Source organism: Sciurus carolinensis, chromosome 2, assembly GCF_902686445.1.
Source record: "Sciurus carolinensis chromosome 2, mSciCar1.2, whole genome shotgun sequence".
NCBI lineage: Eukaryota > Metazoa > Chordata > Mammalia > Rodentia > Sciuridae > Sciurus > Sciurus carolinensis.
This window is the reverse complement of record NC_062214.1, coordinates 110844236-110861188: the sequence shown is the minus strand read 5'-3', so window position 1 is coordinate 110861188 and position 16953 is coordinate 110844236. Positions and strand designations below refer to the sequence as shown.

General features: G+C 36.9%; 1 protein-coding gene across 1 annotated transcript in view; it reads left to right on the top strand.

Annotated features, from left to right (window-relative positions):
* The first annotated feature begins 622 nt into the window (after window positions 1-622).
* Mga (MAX dimerization protein MGA) overlaps window positions 623-16953 on the top strand; it is a 103030-nt gene continuing 86699 nt past the window's right edge. The window contains 1 exon segment of the mRNA XM_047537744.1: window positions 623-638. The gene's annotated coding sequence lies outside the window, so the exon portion shown is untranslated.

Here is a 16953-nt window from a genome sequence, read left to right as displayed (position 1 = left end):
CTCATTGCCTCACACATATCAGGGAAGCACTTTACCACTAAGTCACAACTCCAGCCCCCCAGCCCTATTTTTTATTTCATTTAGAGATGGTCTCACCGAGTTGCTTAGCTCCTCGCTTTTACTGAAGCTGGCTTTGAATTTGAGATCCTCTTGCCTCAGCCTCCTGAGCCACTGGGATTACAGGCATGTGCCACTGCACCTGGCCCTTATACTTTTAAGACAGAGTCTGGCTAAGTTGCCCAGACTGGCCTTGAATTTGAGATCTCTTGCCTCAGCCTTCTGAGTTGCTGGGATTACAGATTTGTGCCATAGAACTCTGTAGTTAACATTTTAATGTAAGTATTTTTCTATCCAGTATAAATTTAAATGACTACTTAATATTTTATTGAGATGACATATTTTAAACTTCTTCCTACTTGGAAACTTGGGTGTTTTTATTGGTGTTGAAATAAATAGTGATAAAAAATTTTGAAGCGTAAACATTTTTGAACCCAGGGCCTTGTACATGCAAGGCAAGCGCTCTACCAACTGAGCTATATTCCCAGTCCCTGGAGCATAAACATTTTCTAAATTGTTTTTTCTTTTTTCTTTTCTTTTTGTAGTGCTGAAGATTGAATGTAGGGCCTTGCAAATGCTAGGTAAGCACTCTCCCACTGAACTGTATCCCAAATCCCTTTCTCTTTGTATTTTTTTTTTTTTCTTGGGATAAAATCTTGCTGTTGTACAGATTGGTCTTAAACTCCTGAGCTCAGGTGATCCTTTTGCCTCAGCCTCAGCTGGAATATAGGTGTGAGTCATTATTTTTGGCTCTAAGTTTTTAATTTCTTAATTAGAGCAATTAGATTTCTTCTTCGTCATCATCATTATCATTTTTGTGGGACTATCTCTCTGAAGGCCTTGCATATGCTATGCAAGTGAACTGTACTACTCGGTGAGCTATTACTAAAGCCCTAGATCTCTGATTAGAAAAATTTTCTAGCCTGCACACCAAATATGACTAGAGATGTTACTGTGTTGCCCATGGGTTCAATTCCCAGTACCAAAAAATGAATGAATGAATGAATGATGAGTTGAGTGGTAAGAGTTCATTCCTAGTATTACCAAAAAAAGCTATTTCTATTAATAAAGTTTCAGTTAAATTCTTCTTGGTTGATCATACCTTGTCTAATATCTTATACTGATGACTTCTAATTTAGATCTCTAGCTTTGAACTTTTCTCTGAAATATGGATTCATAGTTACCTGTCCAACATCTGCAGTTGGATATCTAATAGAATCTCAGATTTGTCCAAAATTGAGCTCCTGATTTCCTTATCCCAAACTCTGTATTCCCCATCTTCTAGGAGTGAACGAGTCATATGATGGTCATGCTATTGTTACCTTGTTATGACTTCATTGCCCTCATGACTAGCTATGGAAGTGGCTTGGACTCAGGTGTTGTGGTTTGTCACACTCAGCAAGGATGTATGGAAATACTCAGGGCCCATGGTAGACATTAATCAATTTGCTTTCCCCTTCCCCCTTGATTTCATTTTCTGTTGTTATTCCCCTTCACTTCTTTTTAACTTTAATAGCTTCTTAGTTACCCCTTAAACACTGCAGGAAAGCTCCTACTTGAGGGCCTTCACATTACCTGTTCTTTCTGCCTGGAATACTTTCCCAGATATTGCTTATTCCCTCACTTCTATGTCTGTGTGATCTTTTCAATGAGGACTTAATCAACCACACTACTTAAACTTGCAACTCTTCCCAACACTGCTGATTTCCCCTTCCTTTTTTATTTCCATGGTACTTATTACTATATAACATGTTACATATTTTATTTATTTTATTTTGTTTGTCTCACTCCACCAAAATATACCATATATGCTTTAGGAGGACAGGAAGTTTTCTGTTTTGTTTACTGGTTTTTCCTCTAGCACCTAAAAGAATGTCTACCATGTGAAAAGGTGACTGAATTTGAAGAACATAATATAAGGTTATTTAAAAAGTTAATAATAGTTTTAGGCCATGTAAGTAGAAATCTAGTATCTAGAATGCTCTTTTTTATTTTTTGTAAATAGGGTGAACCTGTAAGGGTGCTTTACCACTGAGCTACATCCCCAGTCCTTTTAAGTTTTTGTCAGAGTCTCACAAAGTTGCTGAGGGTCTCACTAAGTAGTTGAGGCTATTCTTGAACCTGCTGTTCTTTTTCCTTAGCCTCCCAAGTTGCTGCGATTACAGGTGAGTGGCTGGGATTATGGACATATACCACCATGCCCAGTTAGAATGCTAATTCTTAATTTGAATGGATCCACGGACAACTTTGAAAATTTTTTGAAAGCTGTATGGGTTGCCTTATTATAAAAAAAAGTAATTAATTATCCTGAATTGATCTTCTTTAATTGCTGATGTAGATGAGGAAAGGAGAGATGCCTTTAGTGACCATCATAAGGGTCATTATCAGCATTCCCACAACAAAATACAAGTTAACAAGAGAAAAGCATAACAACTTTGTTTATCCAAAATTTTACGTGATTTGGGAGTCTTTATATTAAAAACCAAAGATATGGGGGAAGCAGGTACAGATGAAGGAACAGCTATGTAGAATTATGACTGGAGAAAAGGATTTTTACCCAGTGGAAGCAGACTGAATGGGGAATGTCTTACCTAGATTCTTCTTGGTTCCTTACTTAGAGCATTTTTCCTCCTGGTTATGGGGCAGGACCCTTCTGGGGTCTTAATTTCTTTATGGCTATCTGTCACACAGAAAGTTAGGGGAAGGTTAGAGTAATATTTTTAGACTTTGGCCTAAAATATTTGACCTGCTTAGGGAAGAGGAATTATAGTTTCTGTGACTTGCCTCAGAAGAGAATGAGGGGTGAGAGTCAAAAGATGAGAGAAGGTCAGAGAGTCTCTTTGCTTCAGAGGCCTTCATTTTGGAATATTTTTTCTGAGTCCCAGTACTTATACTGTGGAATATTTTCAGTGCTTTTTTTTTAAAAAAATTTTTTAGTTGTCAAGGGACCATTATTTATTTATATGCGGTGCTGAGAATTGAACCCAGTGCCTCACACATGCTAGGCAAGTGCTTTACCACTAAGCCACAACCCCAGCCCATCAGTGCTTTTAAAAATAGCTCATTTCTGTAATTTTCTGATTTTTCCATTTATTGAGTTATGTATTTATGGATATGTGTGTAATTAATATAAGAATATTTTGTTATTTTAACAGAATTTTAAACTTTTTATGCAATGAAATCCATATTTTCTTCTAAGCTTAGAAAATTGTCTTATCTTCCTTTCCTTTTTCCTTATTTTGGCCAGAGATTTGATAAATACTCACTTTTATTTTCTTCTAGCTTCTTCATTCTTTTAAAGAATGAAAAGGTGTGTAGGTACCCTGGAATTTAGGAATCATTGGGTGGAAGAGATTGTTAGTGGGAGTGTTTAAGTGAAGAGAGAAAAGAGGGGAACTTCACAGAGGACCAACATGTGGGTAATTGGCAAAGGATGAGAGTTCAGTTAAATAGTCTAAAACAAAGTCAGTGGTAGGAGAATAAAGAGGGGAACATAGCAGAGTCCAGGGATAAAGTGCGTTTTAGGAATGGTAAAGTTGTCAATAGTGTCAAATACCTTAGGTCAAGGAATGGAAACTTAAGAATGAGAACTGAAGAATGGTTATTATATTTGACTACTAGGAATTTATTGGTAATATTTTAGTAGAAAGAAGAAAGTGGAATACAAATGCATTTGTAGATTTGTTCAGTTGGAAAAGGATGGCAAGAGATTGGGTTATAGCTTGTAGATGAGTAGAGTTGAGGAATTTTTTTTGTGGGGGAGCACTGGGGATTGAACCCTAGGCATGTGCTTTACTGCTGAATTATATCCCCCTCCCTTTTTACTTTGAGACAGAGTCTCATTAATTTGCCCAGTCTGATCTGGAACTTGTAATCCTCTTGCCTCAGCTTCCTGAATAGGTGGGATTACAGGCATCCATGTTTTTGTTTTTTTAGAGGGAAAATGAGCATATTATAGTTATCAGGAGCTAAGAGGAAAGGGAGATATTACAGATGGGGTTGTTAATTGTTGAAGATTCAGCCAGAGGTTGGAAGTACTAGGATTAAGAGTCTGGGTAGGGATTAGTTTTAGAAAGGAGCAGAGCTGGGGGATGGAGACAGACAGAGATCCCTTTTCCTTTAAGGATATGAAGGAGATTAGAATGGTTGAGGACATAGGAGTAGGATGGAAATGAAAAAAAATTTGGAGGTGATCATGGCTGATTGCCTCTTTTTAATTAATTAATTAACAACCTAGGCTTTAACTCTAAAAGAATATTAATACCTATCGTGCTTGTTTCATAGGCTTGTTGTAATTTAAAAATGAAACAAATATATGTTAAGTTTAAGTTAAGTTTCTAAAGTGCTTAGAAACTTAAAATTATATAGTCTGTGATCGCTTGTTTAAGAAAACCTTTTTTTTTTTTTTTTTTTTTGGTATAGTGTATGTAAAGCTTAGGAAATCAAATGCTCCAAACATCAAGGAGGATTCAAGAAGACGCAGAGGATTCTGGTGTTTTAAGATCAGAAGGTTTGGGAGTTTTGGGTTTCTGAGTCTCTAACTTGTGTCTGGTTTCTTTCTTTCTTTCTTCTTTCTTAAATACTTCTTTAGAAGTCATGAATGTTTTTAGTAAGTACCATTGCTGACATTGGCAAATGAGATTGTTTAAAATGTTAGAGATGGGAATAATTAAGGGAAAACGTATGGAAAGAAATCCTCCTAGAAACAAAGTAGAGTGAATTTTCAGTGTTTTAAATTTGACATGAGATTGCAAGACTTATGCATCCTTTTTTTAAATTTTTTTTGGGTGCTGGGGATCGAACCCAGGGCCTTGCGCTTGCAAGGCAAGCACTCTACCAACTGAGCTATCTCCCCAGCCCCGACTTATGCATCCTTATGCGTGCTTTCTGCTGGTTAGCTTCTCATAACTTTTGTAAAACAAACTTCAACTTTATGAACTCAAGTATTTGGTGCCTCAGACTAATTTATGCTTAGCTCTTTTCTATTTTATGTCTGTCCTCATGACACATAGTGCATTAGTCAGCTTTCTGTTACTATAACAAATACCTGAAATAAATAAACTTAAGAGTAAGAAAGGTTTATGGTGGATCATAGTTGCAGAGGTCTCAGACAAGGTGTTTTGAACCTATTTTGAGGCAGCACATCATGGTAGGAACACAAGGCAGAGGAAGCTGTTCACACTGTGGTAGCTAGGAAGCAAAAAGAGAGAAAGCAGTAGACCTGCATCCCATAATCTCTTCAAGGGCATGACTCCAGTGATACAAGATTTTCCATTCAACCCAGCTCTTAAAGGTTCTACCACCTTCCAGTCAATAGTGCCACAAAGGTTGGAGACGAAGTCTTTCACACATGGACCTTTGGCAAACATTCCAGATCCTACCTATAGTACTTTGGTATAGTTTTTATCATAGATAAGGAGTCTCTGTATCACATGGTATTTAGTTTAAAAAAAAAAAAAGGTTTACATTGTGCTTTTCCTAAGTACTCTGATTCCTTTAGCATTTCCATTATTTTGCCTTGGTTTCTGTTTATTTCTGGGTATCTTTATCATTGATGAGTGGAGAAAACCATGTAATTGAACTAACTGCTACTGATATGTGCTGCTCAGTCTCATTTGACCCTTGATACTTGTAGTTCACTAATTTATGGGATATTGAGAAATGAATGATATGTTCCATTTTATTCTCTTATCTATTTAATATATAGTTTGCTCCTCAGTGTATTAATGGGTAGAAAAATTTGAGAGGTGATAGTAACAGTGTCAGATATAGTACATAGATAGGTGTAGAAAGAAAATACAAGAAAAATATTCATTCCTTTTGCTAATTAAGAAGTTATGGTGGGCTAGGGTTGTGTGTCTGAATTGTTTTTTTCTTTTTTGGTATTGGGGATGAACCCAGGGACACTTAACCTCTGAGCCACATCCCCTTTTTTAAAAAATATTTTATCTAGAGACAGGGTCTTGCTGAGTTGCTCAGTGTCTCACTGTGTTGCTGAGACTGACATTGAACTCACAGTTCTCTTGCCTCAGTCTCCTGAGCTGCTGGAATTACAGTGGGGATCATATGTAGTTTAAGGTGGATGGACTGATTTTGAACAAGAGGAATGACATCTTACTTTCTAGTACTAAAAGAAAAGTAGGTAACCAAAATCCCAGTGACTTTGGAGACTGAGGCAGGAATTACAAGTTCTAGTCCAGCTTGGACAACTTAACAAGACCTCCAGCAACTTAGTGAGACCCTATCTCAAAATAAGAAATGGAAAGGACTGGAGATGCAGCTCAGTGGTAAAGCACCCCTATCTCAATCCCTAGTACTTAAAAAAAAAAAAAAAAAAAAAAAAAAAGGTAAGAAGCTATCAGTAGGGATTATGGGGTGAAGTTGGGCACACATGATAATTTACATATTCTTTATATGATTGGAAGAAAAGTTGCTGATTGAGTACGAAGGACCTGGGGGGCCTGAGGAGAGAAAACAATTGAAAGAGCTGTTGAGGGGGAAATAGAAGAAGGTATTTATGAAGTCCAATGTTTAAAGACTGAGGTTGGAGACTTCATAGTGTTATCAGTGTATCTAATGTGGTTTTTCTTTAGAGTAGTTCAATTTCCAGAAACAGCATTCATCTAGAGCTGAGGTTTTATGCGTAGGTTTAGAGAAAGTGGTGCAAGTGACCTGATGCTGCTACTGAGATGTTTATCTATCTAACCAGGATCCAGATTGGAAGGAGTTTGAGGGATTGAGAGAAAACGTTTCTTTAAAGTCAAGGAGCAGGTAAGATTTTTGTGAGGTGCCAGAGTCATCAAAGGGAAGCACTTTCAAATGATGACAGAATCCAATGTTAAAGCAGTAAAGAATAGGTGCGTAAAATAGAATTGAACCAAAGATTTTTGGAATTAAAAATGTCCATGAATTCTTATGTACAATAGTTGGATGGTTCATATTCATGGGTGTTGAAATCTCCCAGGATTATGATAGAACATTTAGTAGAGGAAACAACTGTGAACTAGGGTCCCAGGTTTTCAGTGAATAAGGAGGTGTGACCAAGGAATCAGAAAATTTTAGTGATGAGGAGAAGCTATATCTCAAAGGTGGGGCCAGGGGTTAGGATTGTGGCTCAGTGGTAGAGCACTTGCCTAGCATATAGGAGGCACTGGGTTCAATCCTCAGCAGCACATACAAATAAATAAAATAAATTAATGAACCATTAAGTTCCAGCTCTCATAATCTAATCATTTACCTCTGAAAATTTCTACAGTATCAGAAGCTTTTGGGGGACACGTCATATCCAAACCATACAAGGGACATAGGTTGTAGTAATGAAAAACTTCAGGAGACAGCTAGTTTTAAGTCAGGGTAAATAAATGGAAGGAGCATTGTTCAGAAAGAATGAAGCAGCCTAAGATTTGGTAACAGGAGAATGATTACTTTCTTCATTATAGTGTGAAACATTTGGACAGTGACAATATGGAGGAAACCAGGGTTGTAAACATATGGACTAGGAAGTTAGATCATGGTGGGTATAGTATTGCTTTGTATGTGGTGACCTGGTATTAGAGAGATCAGAGGGAGTGCTGGAAGTTATTGATTGGGTTCAGTTGTCTGAACTTTGCACAGGTTATTTGGCATTGAAATTGGTTTAATGTCCGAGATAGTATGACTTGTTCCCATTAAGGTGGTAAAGCCTAAAGTTAGTGGCAAGGGCAACAAATATCATATTCTGGTTGCGAGATTGACTCAGTAGAGTTGAAAACTTGTTAGGTAAAGATTTCTAAGGTCAAGGACTGGTTATGTCTAAGGACTTCCATGATGCTTGAAGAAGGGCTGGGCTATGAGCCCTACTTTGGGACGGAGTGTGGTGACAGGGATCACCTTAAAATAGAGCGATTATTGATTTAAAATTGAAGAATTTGTTGATATATTCTAGAGGCAAGCAGAAGTCAATAAGTTGTATTAGGATGTTAGGATATAGATTTTTTAAAATATGCTAGAATTGTTATAAAAATTAAAATCGAGGCCGGGTGCTGTGGTGCATGCCTGTAATCCCAGTGGCTTTGGAGGCTGAGGCAGGAGGATCGTGAGTTCAGAACCAGCCTCAGCAACAGCAAGGCACTAAGAAACTCAGTGAAACCCTGTCTCTAAATAAAATACAAAAAAGAGCTAGGGATGTGACTCAGTAGTTGAGTGCCCCTGGGTTCAACCCCCCCAAAAAATTAAAATTGAGGAGAAGTGTGAAACTGGATTTTAGAGAGGTGCTTTATGAGTTAAGACTTTATGTGTGTTATGTGTGACAGATAACCTAAGCCAAATTGACTTAAAAAGAGAATATTTTCCTTTATGTTGCTGAAAAGTCCAGGGAAAACTTCAAGGATGGATTTTGTAGTTTAGGTGATATCACTAGGACCTAGTCTTTTTCCTTTTCTGAACGCATATGTATTTTCTCTACTATGAGTTGTTTTGATCTTTAAGTTTCATACGATGGCAAGATGGCTGAAACAGCTCTAGTTGCTGCCCTTCCAGTTGCAATATGTTAGGAAGGAGAGCTTTTCTTCACTTAAGAACTCAACAGAAGTCTAGAGCCTAACTGTCGTTGGCCAGAACCAAGTCAGGTGTCTGTCTTGATATAGTCATAGCCAAGAAAATCTAATTCCTTGATTGCTTTATGTTTAGGTCACTTGTATTTACAAGTGGAGTTGATATCTCCCCCACTGTTTTGGGCCTCTCTGTATTTTCCTCTGTGTCTGCAATACTTTTGTCTTAGAACACTGTAGACATCTGAGATTTTGTTCATTCACTGTTTATATAGTAAATGCAGTGAGTACAGTTGTCCTTTCGTATTTGTGAGGGCTTGGTTCCAGGATTCCCCTCAGCTACCAAAATTTGAGAATGCTCAACTTCCTTATATAAAATAGTACAGTATTTGCATATATCCTACATATATTCTCCCATATATTTTAAATCATCTCTAGATTACTTTTTACCCAATATAGTGTAATACTATGTAAATAGTTGTTAAACTGTATTGTTTAGGGAATAATGACAAAAAAAAAAAGACAAAAAATGTCTTTATATTCAGTATAGATGTAATCTTTTTTTTTAAGGAAAATGTCTCATCCAAAAAAGCATATGTAGATGGTCCTCCATCTACATATGCTTTTCCTCACCTTATAGTTTCATTCATCTATAACTGTGCTATCTTGTGGCTTCTTCTCTGTCAATGGTTTAGTTTCTGTTATTGCTTCCAACTACTTGAGTATTTCCTCCCATTTTCCATTCAGTTGAGAGAGTGAGAGAATGCATTTGTACATCTAAGAAACTGTCATTTTTGTAGGGCTAAATTCTGAAAGCAAACTCTTTCTTCACAGGTTGATGACTAGTACCTGGTGACCTTTGGGACAGGTGCATCCTTGTATCTAATCAACTAGGCCCTGACCCAGAGGTCAGGGATTTATGTGAGGATTAGAATACTAACATGAAATAAGAGGCCATCACAAACCTCCTTAATCTACAAGACACCCTTTCCTCCCCTCCCACACCCCTAGTACAGGGGATTGAACTGAGGGGCTCTCTACTATCTATAGCCCTTCTTTTCATTTTGAGAAAGGGAATTGGTAAATTGCTCCGGCTGGCCTCAAACTTGGGATACTTCTGCCTCAGCCTCCCCAGTCGCTGAGATTACAGGTACACACCACTGTACCTGGTTCTTTTTACTATCATTTTTTAATTTTTTTTTGTGGTGCTGGGGATTGAACCCAGGGCCTTGTGCTTGCAAGGCAAGCACTTTACCAACTGAGCTATCTCCCCAGCCCTTTACTATCTTGATAGTGTGCTTCTATGTACAAATTAAAAAAAAAAAATTTTTACTTAAAAAAAATTTCTTGTAGTTTTAGATGGACAAAATGCCTTTATTTTATTTGTTTATATTTATATGGTGCTGAGGATCAAACCCAGTGATTCACACATGCCAGGCAAGTGCTTTACCACTGAGCTGTAGTCCCAGCCCTGTACAAATGTTTTAAATTTTGATATTCTCTTTTGGGGTATAGCTCAGTGTGTAGTGTTTACCTAGCATGTGGGAGGCCCTGATTTTCATCTTCACCATAAAATTTAAAAAAAAATTTTTCGATGTTCACTAATCTGTTTTTTTCATTTGTTATCTACACTTTTGTTATCTTCAGAAATCATTGTTAGACAAGAGAGGGAAAAGAAATAGATCAAAAAGAACATTGCCCATAGTTTTCTAACCCTGATTCAGTTGTTTTTGTTTTTTCATACTGTTCTGAGCTTCTTATCATCTAGTATACTAATTTCACTTTACAAAAATTACATTGTACATATCACATCACCATGATTTCAAGGAACCATCATTTGATTTGTTCTGTTTATTCCACCATCTTTGTAAAAAAATATTTTATTGAGCTAAATACAAAAAAAATCATTGCTGGAACCAATGTCGTGATTTCCCCTTGTTTTATTATCCTAAGAGTTTCCTAAGTTTATTTGATCTGAATTGAGTTAGTTTTTGTGTATGATGTGAGATAGAGGTCCAATTTAGTTCTGTGTGTGTATATTCAGTTGTCTCAGCACCATTTGTTTGTTCACTTTCTGTAAATTTAATTAAATATTTCTTCATATTTTGTGTAGTAAAACTTTGTAAACTGGCTTTATCTCTCATTCAAGTTATTATCGTATACAGTGAATATAAAATGTATTTTTATTTATAGAATGCTAAAGTTGGAAGGTACCTTAGAGATTTTCTTTCATGTTCTTCATTTTATAAATGTGGACAGACAGACCCAGAGAAGTTAACTGATGTCTAAAGTTTTGCAGCTAATCAGTTAAAAGACCAATTCTTTGACTCAGGGCTTTGAAACTTTCTGTTGAAGGCCTGATACTGTAGTAAATATTTTAGCTTCATGGGCCAAGAAGCAAACTAGAATAGGTATTATGTAGGTGCCTATATAATAAGAGATAAAACAAATCCCCATAAGTTTTTTGGGGGGGATATGGGAGATTGAACCCAGGGGCACTTAACCACTGAACCACATCCCCAGCCCTTTTTTATATTTTATTTAGAGGTAGGGTCTCGCTAAGTTACTGAGGCTGGCTTTGAACACCGAGATCCTCCTGCCTCAGCCTCCCGAGCTGCTGGAATTACAGGCATGTGCACTGTGCCCAGCCCCATAATTAAAAAAAAAAAAATTTTTTTACAATTATTTTTGTATTTATATTCATGGTGCTGGGAATTAAATCGTGGTTTTTGGGCTTGCTAGGCAAGTGCTGTATCACTGAGCTACACCCCCTAGCTCATCCTACAAGTTTCTTATTGATGAAATTCAAAATATAACTGAGTACTTTTTAAAATGTTGGTAATGTTGGTAACATGTCTACAGAAGAAAAGAATGTAATTCTTTTTAGAGAGGATGATATTCTGTTTAAACAAGTCTCAAAGTTGGTGTTCTTTAGTATTAAATTGGTTACAAATATTCATCAATAATTGCTGATCTGTATGAAATTTTATGTTTCACGCCTCCACCCCCCACCCCATACTAAGGATTGAATTCAGGGGTTTAGGGAAGCACACTCCCACTGAACTATATATTCCTGGCACTTTTTATTTTTTATTTTGAGGCAAAATCTTACTAAATTGCCCAGACTGACCTTGAATTTGGAATTCTCCTGCCTCAGCCTCACAAATAGCTGGGATTACAGGTGGGCACTGACACACAAAGCAACAAGCATGATTCTGTTTGAGCATGTTCATCACTTGGATGACATTTGTAGAATTCTGTTAGATTCTTTTCCTGACATTTGTATTTTAACCACACTTTAGGATTAATAATTTCCAATTTAAGGCTAGGTGGAAACTCCTTAATTTAATAGGTACACAGATTTTGAAATAGGGAAATTCTTTGCATCAATGTCTGAAAAATGCTGCTGGAGCTGTATTTTGAACTTAAAAATATATCCACTGTAAATTTGCATGGGAATGAACATCTTTCTCTTGTGTTATTTTAACTCTTGACAAAACAGGAAGTACATTCAGCTTGATATTACCTGTGACATAAACAATGTTAGTTTTCATTTAAATGATTTTATTGCAATGTTAGTGCTGTGTGTAATCACTTTTTTTTTTTTTTTGCCTTTTGGCTTTAGGTGGAATTCATTGAGGCACATTAGCAAGTCTATAGGAAGATCTAATTTTCAAAGCCATTCAGTGTTCAATAATAGCAGGTGAGAGTGATACTTTTAAAATTTTTTTTGTGGCATTGAGGATTGAACCTACAGGCACTCTACTACTGAGCAACATCCCCAGCATGTTTTTCATTTTATTTTTTAATTTTGAGGAAGGATCTTGCCTCCAGAATTACTGGGATAATAGACATGTGGTACCATGCCCAGCTTGAGGATGGGTCTTCTCATTTAGAAAGTTTCAGTGTACACTAAGCTAAAAATATTGGAATACAACTTTACATCTGTTAGGCCTGCTACCTGCTTTAGTAATAGGATAAGTCAGGATATTCAACTTTTGTTTTTGACAAAAATTAATGAAATCAATGATAGTTAAGACCATGCGAGTGAAGTTAATTGACCTTACTGGTTGAATAACACATGATTGATTCAGATATTTTTCTGCAAAATGCCTTCTTTTTATTTTATTTTAATTTTTTTGGTGGTGGCATTGGGGATAGAACCCCAGGGCCTTGTGCATACTAGGCAAGTGCTCTACCACTGCCTACATCCCCAGTCCTTTGCAGAATACCTTCTGATGAATAATGCAGTGAATAACCATGGACTTCCTCTTACATTTATACTTAAAATATATATATTTTTTTAGTCGTACATGGACATAATACCTTTATTTTATTTATTCATTTTTATGTGGTGCTGAGGATCGAACCCAGTGCCTCAGTGAGGCATGCCAGGCAAGCACTCTACCACTGAGCCCTACATTTATACTTTGTTAGTTCATCCAATTAGATAATTTCTTGCTTTACATATACTTTTACTACCACCAATTTTAGCACATCTTAGCAGATCTCACTTTGGTTTTATTGAATTTCTTTTTTCCTGGCTTCTACTTAAAAAATATCCTTGCTCATTGTTGTTCTGTGCAGATTATTTGTAGATACTAATTATGTAGTCACTGTAAACTTGCATTAATTCTTTGAATAAACAATAATAACTGAGAAGTGTTGACTCATTAAGAGCCATACTATTTAAAATAATTTGCCTCCATGGTACATGATCGTTTTATAACTGAAAAATAAATTTCTTATTGAAGTTTTTAATGTCTTCAACTCTTTGAGTATTCTTGCAAAATGGCTAATAATCTTAAATAAGTTTATTTATTTATTTTGGTACTCTGAATTGAACTCAGAGGCACTTTACCACTGAGCTACATCCCCAGTTCTTTTTTTTATTTATTTTGAGACAGGGTCTTGCTAAGTTAGCTTACCTCAGATTTGAGATCCTCTTGTCTCAGCCTCTACAGTCAGTGAGATTATAGGTGTGTACCACTGTGCCTAACTGTGGCAGTGTTTTAACAAAAGGCTTATTTATGAACACTTGAATTGTATTAACTTTTACATCATGCAACATTCTTCCTTTTTTTTTTTTTTTTTTTTTTTTCAGTGACTTAAAAATGTAATAACCAGCTGGGAGTGGTAACATTTGTCTATAGTTCAAGCCTTGGAACACTGAGGCAGGAAGATCCCTTGAGCCTAGGAGTTTGATGCCAGCCTAGGCAACATAGCAAGATTCCCTCTTCAAGTGTAACAAAACAAAAAAATGTGAAAATCTTTTTTAGCTCATGGGCTGTACAAAAAATAGGCTTAGGACTATAAGTGACCTGTGGGCTCTAGTAATTTACTAACTCTTAACCCAGAAGAATAGTCTAGTGGGAATAACATAACACTTGATGTGAGGGAAATATTTTTGGATGACATTTGGATAACCCTTAACTTAGACTTGATATTTGTCAGGATTGACACTATGTTGGAAGAAGGGAAAAAGTAAAGGAAAAAAGCCAGGGCATAGTGATGCCTGCCTATAATCTTAACTATTTGGGTGGCTGAGCTGGAGGATTGCCAAGTTTGAGGCCTGGGCATTGGTAGAGTTACAACGTTGGGGTTAAAAGCATATAATTCCTAGCTGGGCACAGTGGCACATGCCAGTAATTTCAGCTGCTTGGGAGGCTGAGGTGGGAAGATTACAAGGGCCAACCTGGGCAATTCAGGGAGACCCTGTATCAAAATAAAATATGAAAAGGGCCGAAGGCATAGCTTAGTGGTAGAGCACCCCTGGGTTTAATCCCCAGTGTGTGGAAAGTGGGGGACCAAGCCCATAATTCCTAATTTATAGTATAGTTTATAAGGGGGCAGGGCATGAAAAGGAAGAGATAAGACAATAAGGATTAGACCTGTGGTAAGTTCTAGGAAGGATAATGTAGTACTTTGAAAGCATACCATGATCAGGAAGGTTAGGGGTGTAGAATCCACAGGAAGATTTGGTGATTGACTAGATCTTGGCAGTAGAGAAGGAACATGAAAGTGTCAAGAATCACTTGGTTTTCTGATGTGAGAAACTGGATAGATGGGTATAGAGAAAGTGTCACTGGTTTCTAGTTTTGTCATCTTCCATGTATGGTACATAGTCAACAAATGGTTGACTCAAGAAATTAAAGAATACTCTGTTCTTTTATATCATGTGCTTTAGCACAAGCTATTTCTTTTTCTTTTTCTTTTTTTTTGCGGTGCTGGGGATTGAACCCAGGGCCTTGTGCTTGCGAGGCAGGCACTCTACCAACTGAGCCACATCCCCAGCCCAGCACAAGCTATTTCTTATGATTAGTATGCTCTTCCCTCCTTTGTCTGCTTTGTTAATTTATGGACATTCCTTAACACTAAGCCTTAGTTGATAACTCGGTGACTTTCTCCTTCCACTATATTTTTATAGTTTTTCTTTTCTACCTCTTAAAATATTTAACACTACACCTGGGGATCTGAATTAGTGAATGTATATCATGAGCATCATGGACTTGTAGATTGGATGAATATTTTCTAAGTGTCTAGGCCTGTATCATGGGAAAGTAAACTATGTTGTACATTACTTCATTTTTTAAACCTTTGTTTTTATTTATCTATTTTTATGTGGTGCTGAGGATCGAACCCAGTGCCTCACATGCACTAGGTGAATGCCCTACCGCTGAGCCATAACCCCAGCCCAAATTGCTTCATTTTGAAATCAGTATTAACTTATTACATTGATCTCTGCTTAAATGTTTTATTCTTGGGGCTGGTGTTGGGGCTCAGTAGTAGAGCACTTGGCTGGCACGTTTGAGGCACTGGGTTCCATCCTCAGCACCGCATAAAAAAATAAAGGTATCGTGTCCGCTTATAACTTAAAAAAAAAAAAAAAGTTAAAATGTTTTTCCGAAGCAGCCCCCTTTCCAAATTCTGAACATTTTATTGTTGTTGTTACCTAATTCATAGCTACAGCCCATAATATTCATCCTCTTCTTTCTCAATTTTATTTTTCCTTCAAGACCCTGCTGCAAAGGCCTTTCTTCTTTGTAGCCTTTCTCTATCTCCTGGCTCCTGTGCACCTGTAGTATTCTCAAAAGGCCTTTTCCACACTGCCAGTTACATTTTTGTGATGGTTGTCCTTTTTGTCCAGAACTTAAGCTTCTTGAGGAACTTTTTATTTATTCAGTTATCTGTGGTTTAGTTCCTAGTACATAGTTAGAGCTTAGCAAATATTTAACTGATGGTAGATTTAATTTATCTTATGCTTATAAGGATAATCTGGAGAATAGTGGGTGGAATAAAAAATGTGACCCTGTATAATATCTACAATTTATAATTTGTATTCAGGTAGCTTGCATTATGTACTACATTGAAGTTAATTTGAATAATCTTTGTATTCTCTGATTCAATACAGCTTTTCCCTCTGTTTTAACAATTACTCCCTGCCCTCCATTGTTTAAATTACAGCTAACGATTGTAGTGCTGTAAAATTATAAAAATTCTTATTATTTTCTTAGATCTTTGTGGTGCTGGGGATTGAACCCAGGGTCTCGTGCATGCTAGGCAAGTGCTTTACCACTGTGTTATATCTCCAGTCCCCTTAGTATTTAAGGTAATACTTAAAATCTCATTTGGTTTACTTTTCAAACAAAACAAGTTTTTCTCCCTTTTTTCCCTTATGTCTAATATGTCTGCAACCCATCTTGACCTACCTTATCTTTTGCCAGCATGCATTCCAGTTTTTCTTAAGTATGCAGTGATTGGGTATGTGCTTCACTCTAACCTTGGTTTCACTACCTTGTTTTATAGTTTTACCCAAGTTCCCAGAGTCCTGCCCCAAGGTAAAGCTTATCATCTTATTTTCAGTGTGTCTTCTGCTCCCAACCCCTCAACGCTCAAAGTAGTTGGTTAATTTTGTAATTGTCCTGTGGTCTGGATTGGAGTGCCTTCTGTTTTAGATCTTCTTCTGTATTGAGAACCTGACTCTTAATTGCCCCTTTTTAAAAAAAAATTTTTTTCTTTAGTTGTAGATGGACACAATACCTTTATTTTTATGTGGTTCTGAGACTTGATCCCAGTGCTTCACATGTGCTAGGTGAGCGTTCTACCACTGAGCCGCAACCCCAGCCCCCTGACTCGATTTCTTGATGGGAAGTTGACTCTTGACTTCTTGGCAAGATGACTTGTATCCCATCCAGGTGTATTGTATGTTATTTTTTCTCAGAAGACCAAATCTAGGGAGACTGTCATATGACCGATAAATAATTTCTAAATACCTGCTTTAAAGAAAATAAAGATGACTGGGTGCTGTGGTGTATGCCTGTAATCCCAGTGACTCAGGAGGCTGAGGCACGTTTGAGGCCAACCTTAG